At 36.4% G+C, this 17,553-nt stretch overlaps 1 protein-coding gene across 2 annotated transcripts in view; it reads left to right on the top strand.

The window, feature by feature from the left end:
- The first annotated feature begins 9,055 nt into the window (after positions 1 to 9,055).
- LOC126411514 (uncharacterized) overlaps positions 9,056 to 17,553 on the top strand; it is a 410,659-nt gene continuing 402,161 nt past the window's right edge. The window contains exons 1-2 of one of the 2 annotated variants that reach the window (XM_050081368.1): positions 9,056 to 9,131; positions 11,263 to 11,346. The gene's annotated coding sequence lies outside the window, so the exon portion shown is untranslated. The remainder of the gene's footprint in view (positions 9,132 to 11,262; positions 11,347 to 17,553) is intronic. The other variant, XM_050081369.1, reaches the window with a different exon arrangement.

Genomic DNA, 17,553 nt, shown 5'->3' with positions numbered 1-17,553 from the left:
GATACTCCCTTTGTAGACAGTACTAAGCTGTTAAGCTTGAGTTTCTCCAAGTTGGCCATAATAGGCTTCATATAGTTTCACAGTACTAAAAGAGTGCTCTGTATATCACATGACATAAGTGGAACATTTCTTAACATTGGGACAGTTACTATGTGTACAAGAGTGACTGCCAGGAGGCAAAATCAATTTGAAGACTTGTTATTGAGATTAGAGATTTAAAAAAAAGTGGCAATTAAGTGTGGGTTGTGGAGAGTGAAGGGGCAAATAGGTGGGTATCCTGGAGAGTACAGAGCTGTGACAAGCATGTCTTGATATTTCTGTATGTTTTGAAGAGTATTGTTGTGGGCCAGAGGACTGGCAAGGTTGGAATAAAAGTGTGATGAGTTGTTAATTTTCTTAATGCAGAAAGATAATTTGCTAGGGGCAAGACTTTATTGTTGTTGTTGTTTTGTTAATGGAGTGAGAGGAATATACACACACAATGAAAACACTGACTTCATACAAAACACAAATGATTTATTTATTGCTGTTGCAGCTTATTAATAAAATAATTACATTCTAGTCAGTTTAGAGAACCTTTTTTTGAAACCAGGTTTGTTGATTACAATATACATGTCATGTTTCAATAAAAGAGAAAGTTTCATATGTTCAGAAACACGGGATTTCCCTCTGGAATGATGAGCAAAAGTCCCCTTTCACATATCTCTTGTGCCAGTCAGTAATGAGATATTGTGATGAGTGCAATAAAGGGAACACAATGTAGATCTATTGTGCAGGCATAAGAATATCCTTGTGCATAATCTGATGAAGTGCAATGAAATGTCTCATCTGTTTGGGGAGACAATCAAATATTTCCAGATTTCAGATCATTTCATGCTAATGATAAGTATTTAAAAATACAAATATTAGAAAGAATAAAATTTGCCATATAGTTAAGCAGTTAATAATAACAGGAACTTAAATAAGACTCCAAACATTGCTAAGCTTTGAGACAGTGTCTTTCTTCAGAGCTAAATAATGCAGAAAACATGTACACACTCATAAAGCATGATTCATTGAGACTCTTGAATGTTTGCATATTTTTTTTTATGTTACGACTCCAAGGCACACAGTCTAATGACAATAATAGCCTCAATTATTGTGGAATGGGAATATAGGCTGGGTCATGAATGAAGGTGTGGTCTTTTATTTAAAGTGATCAGTATGTTTGCAATACCAAACATCACATGAGGCACAACTGGTCATTCCATTTAAGCCACGTCCATACAGAGTGGACAAAAAAGAGCTATACTAAGCACAATACTTGTAGTGCTTGTGAATGACAGCAGAGAGGAAATCTTACACCTGAGAATATTTTGTGCTGGTCCCATGAAATAAAGTTCAGTGTGATTTTAGGGCTCAGTATATTAGTTTTGTCTGGAAAGTAAGTACCTTTTTTTCTACTGCAATCACGGCACTAGAATGTTGCAGTTCTGCACATCTGCACTTGTCTCGCTGGTTCATTGTCTTTCCACTGATGCCATTACAGCTGGTTTGTGTTGTGATTACACTTGTTAGTGATCTTTCAAAATATATTAAGACAATCTCAGAGCCCGCTGACTGTGGAGTGGACTCAGTAGTATGGCTTTGAGTGCAGAGAATGTTAAGCCAGCTGAAATTCATCATCAGCTTGTAGAGATTTATCGTGAAAATGTAGTGAGTGATGGAATGATGAGAAGTGGGTGAGACAATTCAAATAATGGATGAACCAATGTTCTCAATGAGGCATGGAGTTAGTGGCCCCTCTTGTCAGTGATGATATGGTTGAGAAACTGAATGAGAAAAATTTGTAAAAACAGGTGGTTTACAATAAAAATGCTTTGTGATGAGTTTCCACAAACTTCAAAAACTGCTTTGTGTGAGGTTGTCAAATCACTTGAATTTGTACAAATTGTTTCCCGATTGGGTTCCAAAAATGCTTGCAAATGCCCACAAAGTAATATGACAATGCTTTGACATTTCTTTTAAAAAAAACTGTGAAACATGGAGGAAACTTCAGTAATTAATTCAAAATAAACGACATGTAATGCTCAGTCAAGGCATTGTGCTTCTTCTTCTACCTCTTCAGCACTACAGCCCTTCGTGGGCCTTGGCCTCCTCAACAATATTCCTCCATATCTCTCCGCTCTCAGCTTCTTTCTTCCATCCGTGGATCTCGATCTTGGCAAGGTAAGCCAGCACATTGCCCATCCATCTAGCTCTTGGTCTGCGCTTCCTTCTGGTGGAATACAGTCTGGCATTCATTATTCATTTGGGCATCCTGTCTTCCGTCACCCTCAGCTCTTGTATTTCATGGTTGTATCTCACTATCCAACCTTCTGCCTCTCTCACAGGCTCATAGATTTTTCGTAAGATTTTCCTTCCAAATACCCCTAGGCTGTCACTGTCTGCTTCTGTCATTGTACACGTTTCTGATCCATATGTGGCAACAGGTCACACAAGGGAATAGTATACTCCCAATTTATTTGTTCTTGTAATTAGAGAGTTCTTGAGTATCTTTAGGTTTGCATAATAGGCTTTGTTTCCTGCTTGTATCCTTTCTCTAATACATTGTCTCATACTATTATCATTGGTTAGGAGGACACCTATATAATGGAAACATCTAACAGCTTTGAAGCATTTATCAGAGATTGTCAGGTCCGGTGGTGTTCTTCTAGCTTCAGAATTGGACATAACCATATAGTTTGTCTTGCTTTCATTTACAATAAGTGCAATTCTTGTTCCTTCTGTTTCTATTTGTCCATATATTTCTGTAAGTGATGTTACATCCCTTATCACAATGGCAATATTGTCTGCATATGTGCATATCTGGCTGGACTTCATCATTATTGTTTCTCTTTTATCTACTTTTTGTATGATACTATGCAATGCTAAGTTAAACAGTACTGCAGAGAGGCCATCACCTTGTGTCACTCATTCCTCAAAGTCAAACTGCCTGGTCATCCTGTTATTCACTTTTACTTTCGCTTTTGTATCCTTCATTGTTAGCTCGATTGATCTTCTTAGTTTATCACTGGTGCACAATTCTTTCAGCCCTTTATACAATGGTGGTCTATTAATACTATCCAAAGCTTGTTTAAAGTCAATGAACAGGACGTGGAGATTTATATCATATTCATAAATTTTTTCCATTACTTGTCTAACAACAAACAACTGGTCAGACATACCTCTGTATGTTTGGAATCCAGATTCAGATTCAGATTCTTTATTAGTAATTCAGCATTATTACATGCAATAGACTTCAGTCAGTTCACTTAACCTATTAATTTCACAAAATAAATTTTTACATATTTAAGTTGATATTGGGCGTTTCTAAAAATTCTTCTAATGAATAGAATGGATTAGTTAAGAAGAAGTTATGAACATTGCCTTTAAATAATTTGTCAGGCTTGATTGACCCATTTTTAGACAGTTTGTTATATATTTTAATTGCCATATACTTATGACTATTGTTAGTTTTAGCTAATCTATTTTGTGGCAACAGCAGAGAAGTACACGTCCTAGTATAGTAGCCATGCCTTTCATTTGTTACACTTAAATTAGGTAGTTCAGCAAGTATGTAGTTAACACTGTGAAGAATATATAAATGAATTACTGTTAAAATTCTATATTTAATGAACAATGGTTTACAATGTGTTCTATTACCTACCTTCTGAAAATGGTATGTTTATGATGTGTGAGAGTGGGTCTGATATGACACTAGCACATCTCATCATGACTGAGCAAGGTATCTCGTCAATCCCTGAGGACATTTTATTCTTCATTGTTTTTATTATTCGATTAACTTCCAATTTGTTTGTGGGAGGTAGCAATAATGAATTAACACTTTGTTCTTCTGGGATTGATGTTCTACTAATCTTAGAACAATTTCTACTCATATTGATTGGACTATTTATGAAGTAGTCATTAATGTAATTTGCTAAAGTAAGATTTCTGACTAGCACACCTTGATCATCTTTTAAACCAAAGTCATCTTGATTTCTAACATTTTTGCTTTGGCCTATTTCTTTTTTTACTACATTCCATATAGCTTTCGATTTGTTTGCTGACCCAGCAATTACACTGTCATTATGCATTGTCTTGGCTTTTTTGATCACCTTCCTGTAAATTTTCTTGTATGTCTTAACATAATCTGTGAAGTGTTCATCTTTGTTATCTTTTTTGAGCTGACTGATATGTTTTAGTGTTTGACTAGATACTCTAATAGCAGGTGTTATCCACTGGCTTGTGTTCCTAGGCATGACATTGATCTTTGTGAGCTTTTTTGGGAAACACATCTCAAATAGGGACATGAATGTACCAGAAAAAGCATTGAAAGCTTCCTCGGTTGTTGTTTGTGCAAAGACATCTTCCCAGGTTTCATTAGCTAACAACTGGATGAAAGTATTCACTTTTTCTGTATAGAAGTGCCTTTTGTATCCCCACTTATATTTTACTGCCTTGGGGATAGAGTGTGGTTGGTTTGTGGGATTAAAGGGACCAGACTGCTATGGTCATCGGTCCGATAGAGTAATTTATGTATGTTAATAGTGTATTGTGATCCGAAAGACCTAAGTTTACGTTTAGTGGCTCAGTGATACCATTCTCCATATTTGTGAAAATATTGTCTAAAAGAGAAGATGGCAGTTCTGTTATTCTGGTGGCATATGTAAAGAGTGGTTTCATGTAGAAGCTGCTGAGTATACTCAAAAGCTGTCTTTTTTCATCACTTTCAATTAACAGGTTAATATTAAAATCTCCACATAAAAATAATTTCACTTCATTACTATAAAAAGTGTTTAATGCTGCTTCTATTTTTGAAGAATATGTTTTTGTCACCCAGTGGAGATCTATATATTTTAATGACAGCTAGTTTTTCACTCTTCTTCTCAGTTTTTAACTCTATGGCACATGATTCAAAATGTTTTTCTTTATTTAGATGGTCCAATTCTGTTTTCACTTTCAACTGCAGTCCTACTCTAGAGTAAATGCATACCCCACCATTTTTAAAAACACTTCGGCAATAATGTGATGCTAAATTAAACTTGCTTATATTTATGAGACTTAATTCACTAGCCTTGCACCAGTGTTCAGATAAACAAATACAAGAGACATTACCAAGATTATTTAAAGCTACTTCTAGATCTAGTACTTTGTTTCTGAGGCATTGAATATTCTGACACATTATCCTGACTGTTTTGCAAGTATTTTTCCTTTTGTCATTACCTGGTAATGTGCTGCTTTTTCCATAGTATTTGTGACTTATCTGCAAATTTTCTTGCTGATTTGTCACAATCTTTTCCTTTTCTTTGTCTGAAGCCACAAAAAATCCTTATTTAATGATGTAGATGTACCTTGTCTTTGACTCCTCCTTAGGCAGTGTTGTGTTGCTGCAACTGTTGTTGATGGTTTTGTTGCTGCTGCTACTTGTTAGTTCAGTTGCTGCTGCTGTTGTTGCTGCTACTGTTTCTGTGGCCGGAGGTGGTGGTGGTGGTAGTGGTTGTGGTGGTGGTGCTGACAGGATTCTTCATGTTGTTGCTGCCTTTGATTCTTTTATTGGCACTATTTCTGTTGATGGTGGATCTGTTGTTGTAGTATCTGTTGGTTTTGCTGTTGTTTCCGCCGAAGGTTTAGTTGCAGTTACTGATTGTGGTTTGACCATTTGTGGTAGTTTTACTGCTGCTAATGGTGATGATTTTGTTGTTGCTGTTGCTTCTGTTGTTGTTGCTACTTGTGATGAACCTGCTGTTATTGATTTTTGTGGTGTTACTGTTACTGTCGTTGATGGTGCTGCAGGTGTTTGCTGGTGCCTTTTTATTTCATCCAATACTTTTTGTGCTACAATTTTCTTCCCTAGGCCATTCAAGTGATGGCCATGAGAAGTGTGGAATCTTCGACCAATGCCACTAATATCAACAACACAAACATTTTCGAATTGACTGCATATACTGGAAAAACTCTCATTAGCAGCACTAATCTCTTTGTTCACACAAGACCAGCGTGGCAGATCATAGCAATGTGGAATGTTGACAAAGAGAATGTTTGTATGAAACAAAAGAGCCAGATGCTTTCCCAATTCTGAGCAGGCTTTAGAGGTTTCATTTTTATATACATCGTTAGAGCCACCAAAAGCCACAAAGCTACAAAGTCTTTTGAAGTCAACTTGATAAGTTCATCAGTGTAAATATTCTTAATTACCTCCGAAAGGGAAGCCCCAGGCTTGACATAACTCGTAGATTTCACAACTGATGTCTCATTAACAAGAGAGGCTATTCCGCGCCCATGGCTATCAGCTAGAATGTGCAGTTTTCCCATGTGATTATGTACTTTTTGCTGTGACCTAGGCATATGTTGACCTGAATTGTGCGTAGGCCTATTCCGGGGAGCAGCAACGGCTGAAACATGGACCTGCGTATTTTCAAATATATTTTCTGGAGCACTATCATCACTTATTTCGCTTAGCACTTCGTATCTGTTTCGTAATTGAATAGGTGGGTTTAGTCTGGCCCTGTAGACATTGGTATCATATTTCATTTCTGACGATGAATTTTTGTGTGTTTTCGGCGATGGATCAACTTTTGCACACCAAGAACGGAACTTTGTCTCGCATACGCCATTACTGCCTACTCTCCCGTACTTTTTGCACGAGTTATGACTTATATTTTTCTACTATAGTTAATGGTTCCTGAGTGGAGTTCACTGTGCGACTTATTTACGCCCGTTGTGTTCAGCTGCACGATAAACACTTTTCCTCGTTATTTTTACACTTTTTTCCTCACTCGGAGCCATATTGTAGTGTCTTTCCACAACGATTAAAAATTACAAAAGTAAAACCATTGAATAAAAAGGGCAATATACATGAAGTGGGGAAACTATAGACCAATAGCTTTATTATCGGTATTTTCAAAAGTAATAGAGACAGTCATGAAAAACAGAATTACAAATTACCTCGAGAAATTCAATCTATTGTCTGTAAACCAACATGGCTTTCGCAAAGGAATGAGTACAGAGTCAGCCATTGCCCAATTCACTGAAAATATTGTAACGGGGCTAGATAAGAACAACAGTACAATAGGAATAAATTTGGACATCTCAAAGGCATTTGATACTGTCCAAAATGATATCCTGCTAGACAAATTAGAATATGTCGCTATACGAGGAGTAGCTAAAAAGTGGTTTCAGTCATAGCTCCATAATAGGAAACAGGTAGTAGAAATTGCAACAACAAACAGTAAAAACCAAAGTATTGTTTACAGATCGGATATTCAGACTGTGCCAATTGGGGTACCGCAGGGGAGTGTTCTAGGACCTCTCCTATTTCTTCTTTACATAAATGATATCAAGATTCCAGTAAATGGTACTCATATAACCCTGTTTGCGGATGACACAAACATTGTAGTAACTGACATAAACCGGGTATTGCCATCATCTGCAACCAGAGTTATAGAATATTTGCAAAATTGGTTCTAAGTGAACAAATTAACCGTAAATATCTCTAAAACTAATTATATCCATTACAGGAAATCAAAGTCACACTCTGATCTAGATCTCAGAATACAAAATAAAGAAATTGTGAGAGTTGCTACCACAAAAATCTTAGGTGTACACATAGACGAAAATTTAGACTGGAAATCCCATATCCTGTATCTCTCGCATAAGTTAAGCTCTGCTTGCTTTGCTTTACGTGTTATTAGCTTTGTATGTAGTAGGGAATGTAGCAGAGCTGTTTACTTTGCTTATATACATTCTGAGATTACCTATGGCCGCCCCTTCTGGGGTCATAGTAAGAAAAATCTCAAAACCATCTTCACTCTACAAAAACGAGCTGTTAGAATAATTACCAACAGTTCAAGGCTAACTCCTTCAAAGCAATTATTTAAACAGCTGAATATTCTACCCCTACCGTGCCTCTATATACAGAAAAGCGTAATTAATGTAAAAAGAAATATTAACAATTTCCAATCCAACTCGGATCTACATACTTACAACACAAGAAAGTGCAATGACATTCATACAAAAAGAGTTAACAAGGCTTTGGCGCAGAAACAAACAAACATACAAGGAAGCAGATTGTTTAACAAACTACCGGTAAAGATAAAAGAAATAAAAAAATTGTCTTCATTTAAAGAAGCAGTATTCAAATGTTTAGTGACCAACTGCTATCATAGTGTAAAAGAATACCTGGAATAGCTTCATACTAAACAATTATATTTATGTACTCTGTGCCAATAGTAATTTCTATCTGACTGTTGCTATGATCTAAATAAATAATATGTACAAAAGTGCTAGAATTGTATGTGTTATATCTAAATATCAACTGTGTATTCCATGTAAAAAGTCTTTCTCATACATCAATGTAAATAATCAAAGTTGTACATGCTATTTCAATGTGGTCTGATGTTATGTAATCTACTATGCACATCTGTATTTTGTATAGTATTGTTCACCCTATATGTGTGTATATATATACTATGTATTTTTTGACGAAATCCATCAATGTACATTGTCTCTGGATGAATAAACTACTACTACTACTACTACTACTACTACTACCTTAGCCATTACTCTGATTGCTTTCTTCTGGATCACCAAAATTTCATTTATTTTTTGCTGTTTCCCCAGAGTATTAACCCATGCCTTAAAACAGATTGAAAAAAGGCAAAGTACGCTGTCCTTAGGTACTCAAATGTCACACAACACATCAGTCTCTTCAAAAAATATATAACTCTTGACAACCTAACCACTATGTGATCAACATGAGAGTTCCATGTTAGACTGTTGTCAAGTACAATACCTAAAAACTCTGCCTTTTGTTTTTCTATTTTTGTAGTCTTTGATAGACTGAACCACATATTCTGGGACTTTTCCTCATTTAACAGCAGACCATTGGCATTAAACCATGATGTTGCATTATCAAGTACATGGTTTACAGATAGAAAGGTTGTGTCATCTGCATACATATATGACTTTACATCTATATTTCCTGGTGAGTCATTTATGTGTACAAGGAAAAGAAGTGGTCCCAATTTAGATGCCTGTGGCACTCCGTGTTGAACCTAGAGTATGTTTGACAGATGACTTCCTGAACTTACCACCTGTTTCCTTTTATTGAGGTACGATTTGATGAGTTTTAAACTTTTATCGCATATTCCATAGTACTCAAGTTTAGAGAGCAGAAGTGAGTGGTCAACACAGTCAAAAGCTTTGCTCAGATCACATAAGGTTACCTGTGTGTGCGCATGGTCCTCAAATGCTGCTAGAATGTCTCTGACTAAGAGCTCTATGGCATGTATAGCTGACCTTCCTTTTCTGTAACCAAACTGTGATGCACTTAACATACCATTTAGTTCTAGGTACTCATACATCTGCTTATATATTATGCCTTCAAAGACTTTTCCTAGTACTGGAATTAGTGAAATTGGTCTGTAGTTTGCAGGATCTGATTTGACACCCTTCTTAAAGACTGGAGTTACTTTAGATAGTTTGAGAGGATCAGGAAAAAACCCTTCTATGAGACACAGGTTTATAGAATATGTTAATGGTGCTGCAATGTAATGTATGATTTCTTTCAATAGATTGTTTGACATATTAAAAATATCTGTACTGTATGAATTTTTCATTTCTTTGACTATTTTAAGAACTTCATGTTGGCGTACCTCTTTGAAGTGTTTCAATGATCATCTGGCCCTATTATGATTTAGGTTTGCTCTCTTCAGATAATCTATACATGTTACATTGGGTTTACTGATCAGCTTTTTGATATCATAAGCACAGCTTACAAAATATTTATTGAATGTATCTGCTGATATTGGGACTGTCTTGTTGAAGTTTCTGACTTCACCTTTAACAGTATTAATTACTGACCAGGTTGTTTTGCATTGGTTCTTACTATATTTTATGAAATTTGTGTTGTGTCTTTGTTTCGCCAATTGCAACTCTTTCTTATACAGTTTCTTAGTGATTTTTTCAAGATCCTTAATTTCATTGGAATTGTTTACTTTGGCAAGGCGTTTCAACAGCAGCAGCTTATTTTTTAGGTTCTCCAGTTCTTTGGCGTACCAAATTTTACCCTTTCTTGTTTTATGGTATTTCTTTTGAACAAGATGGGCTTTTAAAATACCTGTTAAGTAATTGTGGAATGTTTCATAAACTGTTTGGGCACTGGAATCACAGTTTTGAAATAATTTGTCCCAGTTTGTTATGCTCAGCTGGTGTGTTTTTATTTTTATGAGATTGTGTTTTGTTAATATTAAGATATTAGATTTTGTTAACTTTTGTGTAGCCTTGCTCTCATCCCCTTTTATAAAATGTCCTAACTCTACTGTTGACATGGAGTGGTCTGAGAAAACAAATTCCTTTACCTTGATGGAGTACATATCACGAGCACAGTTGACAAAATCATTATCCAAGCACGCTTGTAGTCTTGTTGGTTCTGAATTTATATGATGGAAGTTGTGCTGCCTTAGCATATTCAGTAACTTATTTACACTGGGTTTGTTACATGTTACATCAAAGCTTGAATTAAAGTCTCCCCCAATTACAGTTACATACTGTTTCCATTTCGTTATGTAGCAAAGTACACTGTCTAAATTATCTAAAAAAGTTTTACCATCTGAGTCAGGGGAATGGTAGATACATACTATGATAAGTTTCATTATATCACATATGATCCCGGTAATTTCAAAGTGTTTCTCTACACATGCCCAACTAAGATCTAGTTCTCTACACTCTATTTCATTTGAAACATAGATAACAGTACCACCATTACGGTACTGAGGTCTGCAAAAACTGTTTCCATGTTTATAACCTTCTGGTACATAGTATTGTATTTGTTCTGGTTTAAGCCAATGTTCTGATAGACATAAGAAAGAATACTTATTCTGTGGCAATGACTCCTCCAGAATTTCAGCTTTATTTTCAAGACCCTGAATGTTTAAAAATAGGATGTTGTTGTGACTTATCTGTGAGTTAGCAGGCTGGTTTTTCACATTTTTATTTTCTTCTTGGCTTGAAACCATAAAAAATTATCACTGAATGACACAGATGTATTTTTGCTTTGGCTCCTCCTTAAGCATTGCTGTGTTGCTGCTCGAGTCGTTATTGGTTCTGCTACTGCTGCTTCTGCTGATAATGATGGTGCTGCTGCTGTTTCACTTATTTCTGGTGTTTGTTGTTCCATAACTGCTGTGCCTTTCTGTGAATTATTGACATTTGGAGTGTTTACTTGCATTAATAAAATTTCAGATTTGTCTTGGAGAGGTGTACCTTCGCTGACAGCAGATTTCACATTGGAGTCTACGGGTAACACACACTTCCTGTCCATGAGAGGTATGACTTTTCTATCATCACACTGCACATTTGAGATTTTATTTACAAGTTCTAAAATTTTTGTTACTATTACGTTTTTTCCAAGTACATTTAGATGAGAACTATGTGTTGTGTGAAATCTTTTCCCTAAATTGCTGATGTTCACAAATGTTACATTTTCAAACTGCTTGCAAATATTTTGCATCTTTTTATTTGCAGTTTCAATTTCTTTATTTACACAGGACCATTCTATCAAGTCGTAACGGTGTGGCACTGAAAAAACAATAACATTTGTTCCTCTCAGCTCATACAGTTTTCTTTTCAGCGAGATTAAGAGATCATTTTTTTCATTCCTAGCTATATCATTTGATCCCGCCAGGAAGATGGAAAAGTCCTTTTTGCTCAATGCGGAAATTTTTTCTTGACTCATTGACGTCAGCACTGAATTTTGCTCCTGGTTTTATTGTACAGTTAAAAATAAAATTCTGACTACTTGTATGCCGAAATTCAGTGGCTATATTTCGTCCTTAGCTGTCGGCATACAGTTCAATTTTACCGGTACTTGCTGTTCCGAGATTACCTGTTTTCTGCCTACCTTTGTAGTAGGCGAAGTCTTGTTTGGCACTATTTATTTTGTCTTTTTTGCTAACACATGTCGATATTGTCTCAGTAGAGCAGCTTATCGGTGGAAGATTTTTCGTGAGCACTTTCGCATATGATCTTTTACTTAACTGCTGCTGAAATATCCCACGTTTTACCTTATTCACAAAGTCGTTTGGTTTTCCACATGGTACACTCGCACTGTTAACTTCACTTTCACAATCCGTAGTCGAAAGAGCTTGAAAGTAATTTTCGTTCACTACATTTATGTTTCTTTCGCCGTTTTCTGTATCTTGTATTATCTGTTTGCGTCTTTTGTACTTCACTTCCGTCCAATTCTCCGACATATTCGTACTTTCATGGCGCGAGTTTTTCATGTTCCGTTCACTTTTTTCTTCTTTAAGTTTCTTGATACCCATCTTCAAGTAACTGATAATAAATTGTAAACTAGACACCCTTTCGCTGAGTTTTGTAATTTCATCCTTACAACTGTCACAATTCTTCATTTTGACGGCAAAATTCACATTTTTTTCTCGGAGACGCACAACGAATTTTTACACTAGCCGCCATCTTTGATGGTATTCTCCGAGTATCTTTTTGGCGCACTTCTTTATATTTTCATTCAGCACTCCAGAGAAAATCTTATGTACTTGTTTCAGTAGGGCTATGCCCCCATAGTTTTCACAATCGAGTGTTTCTCCTTATTTATGTATTGGGAATATTATTCCAGTATTCCACTCCTCTGGCATGCTTTCACTTACCCATATGTTCTTTATTACTGTAAATATTTTGCGACTGCTTCATGACAATACTCATCCCCATTCTGCAGGTGTCCCCCAAAATCTTGTTCAGTAATTTGGTTGGGAGCAGTTCGATCACCCATCATACAGCCTTGATCTCACATCATCTGACTACCACTTCTAATTGAACTTGAAACATGATGTTGGAGGATGGTGCTTTGACAGTGATGATGATGCAAAAAACTGTATGGCTGTCTTCACTGGCAGCATCTTTCCATCAAGATGGCATAAAAAAGTTAATTTCCCACTATAACAAATGCCCCAGCAATGGTGGAAATTGTGTAGAAAAATAGTTTAGAAATGTTCCTGTAAAAATAAATCTTGCTTTGAAAAAATGTTTTGTAAGAGTTTTTCCAAAATGTTACTTACTTTACAGACATGCTTGTACGAAACGGCACAATTCTTCAGATAAAGAATCAAGAAAATATTTCAAGGAATCAACTATTAGCACTTTATCTTTAGTTTATTAGTGCATATATTGCTAACAGTAAAATTATGTTAATTCTTTCCTGGGAGAGGGTGAATATCTATCTTTATAGATCGTTACGGATTAAGCTTTTTGATTGTACCACCACAAGTGTGATATGCAGTGAATCACTATTGTATAGCTCCTTCATTCCTTCCTGACCAATCTTTGCTACATCTTGATGCCAACTAAGAGTAAAAGTATCAGACACCTAGATAGATTGACTTTGGAGCTTGTTTAGGAGATGAGTAACTGTTGACTAGAATTACAATTTTTTTGAGTAAATGGACTGATATTTTTTTAAAAGATGTGATTTACATTGTCATACTAAGTGCTGTAATAGTAAGATGCATCTCTTTTTACTTCTGTGTACATACTACTGATTGAGTCTGTCTGTTTCTATATCTCCATTCCTGATATTTTGCCCCAGGTGCAGATCCATGGTTTGATTCTTGCATATTTCTAACTGCCACAGATGTGTACAATTTTAATAATAATATAGCATGATTTTCATAGAGCAGCAATTGGTTAGGTGAACAGTTAGTACATAGTGTTAACATAACTTCCAAGACATTGCAGTTCAAATAAATATGTAGTTTGAATAATGTTCATCTGAAAAATTGAAATTTGTGTATGTCATGCAATTAATGTAAGCGCTGTAGTAGTAACAGACTCTCACAACTTTGTCATAATTTACAATATAAAACTGAAATGCGCATTCACCTGGTGACTATGATAGTAAACTCAAGTCTGTAGACCACACCTATGCGACTATGTAAAAGATGAAGAATAGTTTGTCTGACAGTCCTTTCCTTTAATCCTACATTCAGGAAAATGAGTCTTTGATATTTAATTCTTAGTTGTGGATCTTTCCTTACTATCTTATTTATCTTAATTAACCTCAAGTAGGTCATCAACTCTACTTCAGGGCTTACGAACCTTGTTGGAATTGTTGTTGCCAGCTTGTGAATGGGAACAATTTCCTGTCTAGAATGTTTACTGCAGCTGGTAAAGACACAAGCCCATCCTTGTGAGTAAGCTTGGAGGCACATCACTGGAAAGTATCATTTGTTAAATATGGTTTGTAATTTTTTAGAATGCCAACAATTTTCGAGCCTCTTTGACAATTGGCTGAGAAATTTGGAAATTGATATACATAAAAATATGAATGTTTTAAGTAAATTTCCCTCCCTCTTGGAACCATGCCTCTTTTGTACCATGCTTCTGGAAGTGCTTCTTCAAATCACTTTTATTCACAATGCGATTACTTTTAGTGCAGGGTTCCAAGATAGTCTCCAAATTTTCAATGTGGGTAAACTGGGAGACTGGAGTATCTTCATCTGCTCTACAGTTCTGTACAGGCGTTGCATTATATTGTTAGTGGCAGTATACTTAGTACCGCTTCTCAGGATAAAATTGTTTCCGTATACATCCATACTCCACAAGCCACCATACCATGTGTGTGACAGAGAGTACTTTAATGGACCAGTACTAATGTTTCCATTCCAAACCCAGTTGTGTGTGTGCTCCTTTTTTTGCCTTCAGTACATCAATACTTCATGTTGACCTTTCTTCTCACAATGAAATGCACATTTTTTTTATTCCAGCCCAATTTGTTATAAGTTATGCTAGCACTAATGCCATAATTTATGGTTAGGCTGCAGTTCTGTATGCACTAGGTGTAAAATTGAAAATGAGAGAAATCAGGAAGCTGAATAATAGCTAGAAAAAGTTATATTGATTTCATTAAAACATGAATTAATTGTTTGTAGGCTTCTGTGGCCTGTGTCACTTTAGATAAAATAAGTTTGGAGATTGGGCCTTGTCACTGTAAACCACTAAAACAACTAAATTGCCAACATTTTGATCAACTTGTTGTGACCTTCTTCAGGTTGGCTTGCCTCTCGGATGAGGATAGCAGCAAGCTGATCCATACATCAGCAACTCAGTTGTGTTAGTAGTTTACAATGACATGGTCCAATTCCCAAAATTATTTTATCCAGAATTAATTAATTGTGTTTCATTTATCTCTTCCCCTCCTCCCCCCCAAGTGTCTATGATTTTGAATACAAAGTGTAGAATAAAGGCAAAATCATAAGCTACTTCAGGGGAAGAGCAAATACAACTTTATTAATGAAAAAAGTAATAAAATGCCACTGGGTTTGATTCAACAAAAGAATTTGAGGTGGCACTATCTCTACTCTGAGACCAAGACAGTCAGGCAAGTTGTAATGTCGTGGAACCCCATAGGTGAACTCTTGGATTTAGGTTATACAGCAGTATGTTGATTTGCATATCTGGACAAGAGAAGACAGAGCTGTTCAACACTTACTGAGATTCTTTCTGGAGAATCTGGCAATATTTCTCAAGAATTGGTTCAGAGTTTGCAGTTTACTATAAGGGCATGCTGAAAAGTAATTGAAGTCCTTGAAAATGTTCTTCAGCTTTTGGAAACAGACGAAAATCAGATGTGACCAAGATGGAATTATACAGAGGATGATCAAGGACAATGAACGCAAGGCATGTTTTGCAACATTCATGTGTGGACTGGCACTGTCATGCTGAAGGGGAAAGTGAATGCTCCATGTGCGGATGAACACTTTGAATTTGTGGTTTCAGTTCTCTGAGTTGTTTCTCACACACTGAAATAGTTACGTGAACACCACCATGTTACTTGCTACAATTGAGAGCCTTCTAGTGGAAGACAGCTTTAAATTTGTAGATATGAACAATAAAGATGTAAAATGTTAATAATGTTGGATTTTGTTAAAAATCTTCAAGAGTTTTGACTTAAAGCAGTGAGGGGCATTAATTTTCAGCTCTCCTTGTAGTTAAGAAACAGAGGAGCAGAAAAGATTGCAACCTTGCAGTGAAGCAGCTCTCTGGGGAGAGGAAAAGAAAAGAAACCATTGGCACTGTGCAAAGGCTTTTGTGTAGATAGTTCCTTGTGCATAATTCAGCACTTATTGGGTTGGTACATAAATTCATAGCATTTTTTCAGAAGTTTAATAAACACAACAGATACACATAATAGAGACTTTAGCCGTGAATAATATACTCTCTTTTACTATTTAAAACAGTCAGCTAACACTGGGGTAACTTTGCAATTCCACGACTTTAGAAATCACACGGTTTTGAGGTGAAGAATTTGTTGAGCCATGTTTGGAGGAAGATCCTTGAAAGTTGTTAGACATAGAGGGGGAAAGGTGAATATCTGAGGGTGCAAGATCGGGTGAATGAGATGGGTGTGGAACCACTTCGCAACCCAACTCCTGTATAACGTTTTTTGGTCAGTCTAGAAGAACATGGGCAGGTATTATTGTGGACTAGCATCACTTCACCCAATCTTCCTGATGATTGTTCTTGAATTGCATCTGAAAGAAGTCTCAAATGTTGACAATAAATGTCAGCAATGACGGTTACACCATAGGAAAGCAATTGTAGTACACAGGATTGTCACTGTTCCACCAGATGCATAACATTATCTTTTGTGGATTTGCAAAAGTCGTTGTATGGGGAGTTGCTGCTTTGTTTGGGCTCAGCTATTCCTTTCTTTTCATTCTGTCAGCATAAAGACACCATATTTTGTCACCAGTAATTATACAGGATGATAATGTTGTTCATGAGCCAATTGATGATGAGCAAGCAGAGATACACATGTGGAAACCCACTGATTTTTGTGATTTTGGCTTAGAGCATGCAGTACCAGCAGACTTGATTTTTGGACCCTTTCCATTGCATGCAAATGTGGCATGATGATGGAATGACCTCTGACACGGATCATTGTGGATTAATGCGTTTAAACGATTTTCATCGGTCCCCGAAAGTCTAAACAATCCTCTTTAAAACGAGAAAACCGTTTTCTTGCCATGCTCTGCCCAATGGAATTATCTCCATACGTGGTGCAAATGTTTTAGGTTGCCCCTGCTGCTAGCACACACTGCTGAACTCAAACAGAATACATCAGAAATGTTCTGATTTCTCTACTTTGCACTCTTTTCTATCATCAAAAGCTTCACTATCTCCAAATGACAATGTGTAAAGTCAGACAGCAACAGTGAACTACAAAAAATAAAAACTGATGATTGGTAAATAAAATGGCTCTGAGCACTATGCGACTTAACTTCTGAGGTCATCAGTCGCCTAGAACTTAGAACTAATTAAACCTAACTAACCTAAGGACATCACACACATCCATGCCCGAGGCAGGATTCGAACCTGTGACCGTAGCACCCGCGCGGTTCCAGACTGTAGCGCCTAGAACCGCTTGGCCACTCCGGCCGGCGATTGGTAAATAAATCCATAGGAATCGGAGTGCCAACATGCAAAACAAAAATGCTATGAACTTATGCACCAACGTAA

The sequence above is a fragment of the Schistocerca serialis genome, chromosome 1, assembly GCF_023864345.2.
Source record: "Schistocerca serialis cubense isolate TAMUIC-IGC-003099 chromosome 1, iqSchSeri2.2, whole genome shotgun sequence".
Taxonomy (NCBI): Eukaryota; Metazoa; Arthropoda; class Insecta; order Orthoptera; family Acrididae; genus Schistocerca; species Schistocerca serialis.
Note: the sequence above shows the minus strand (reverse complement) of the source record. Positions and strands in the feature narration are given on the sequence as shown.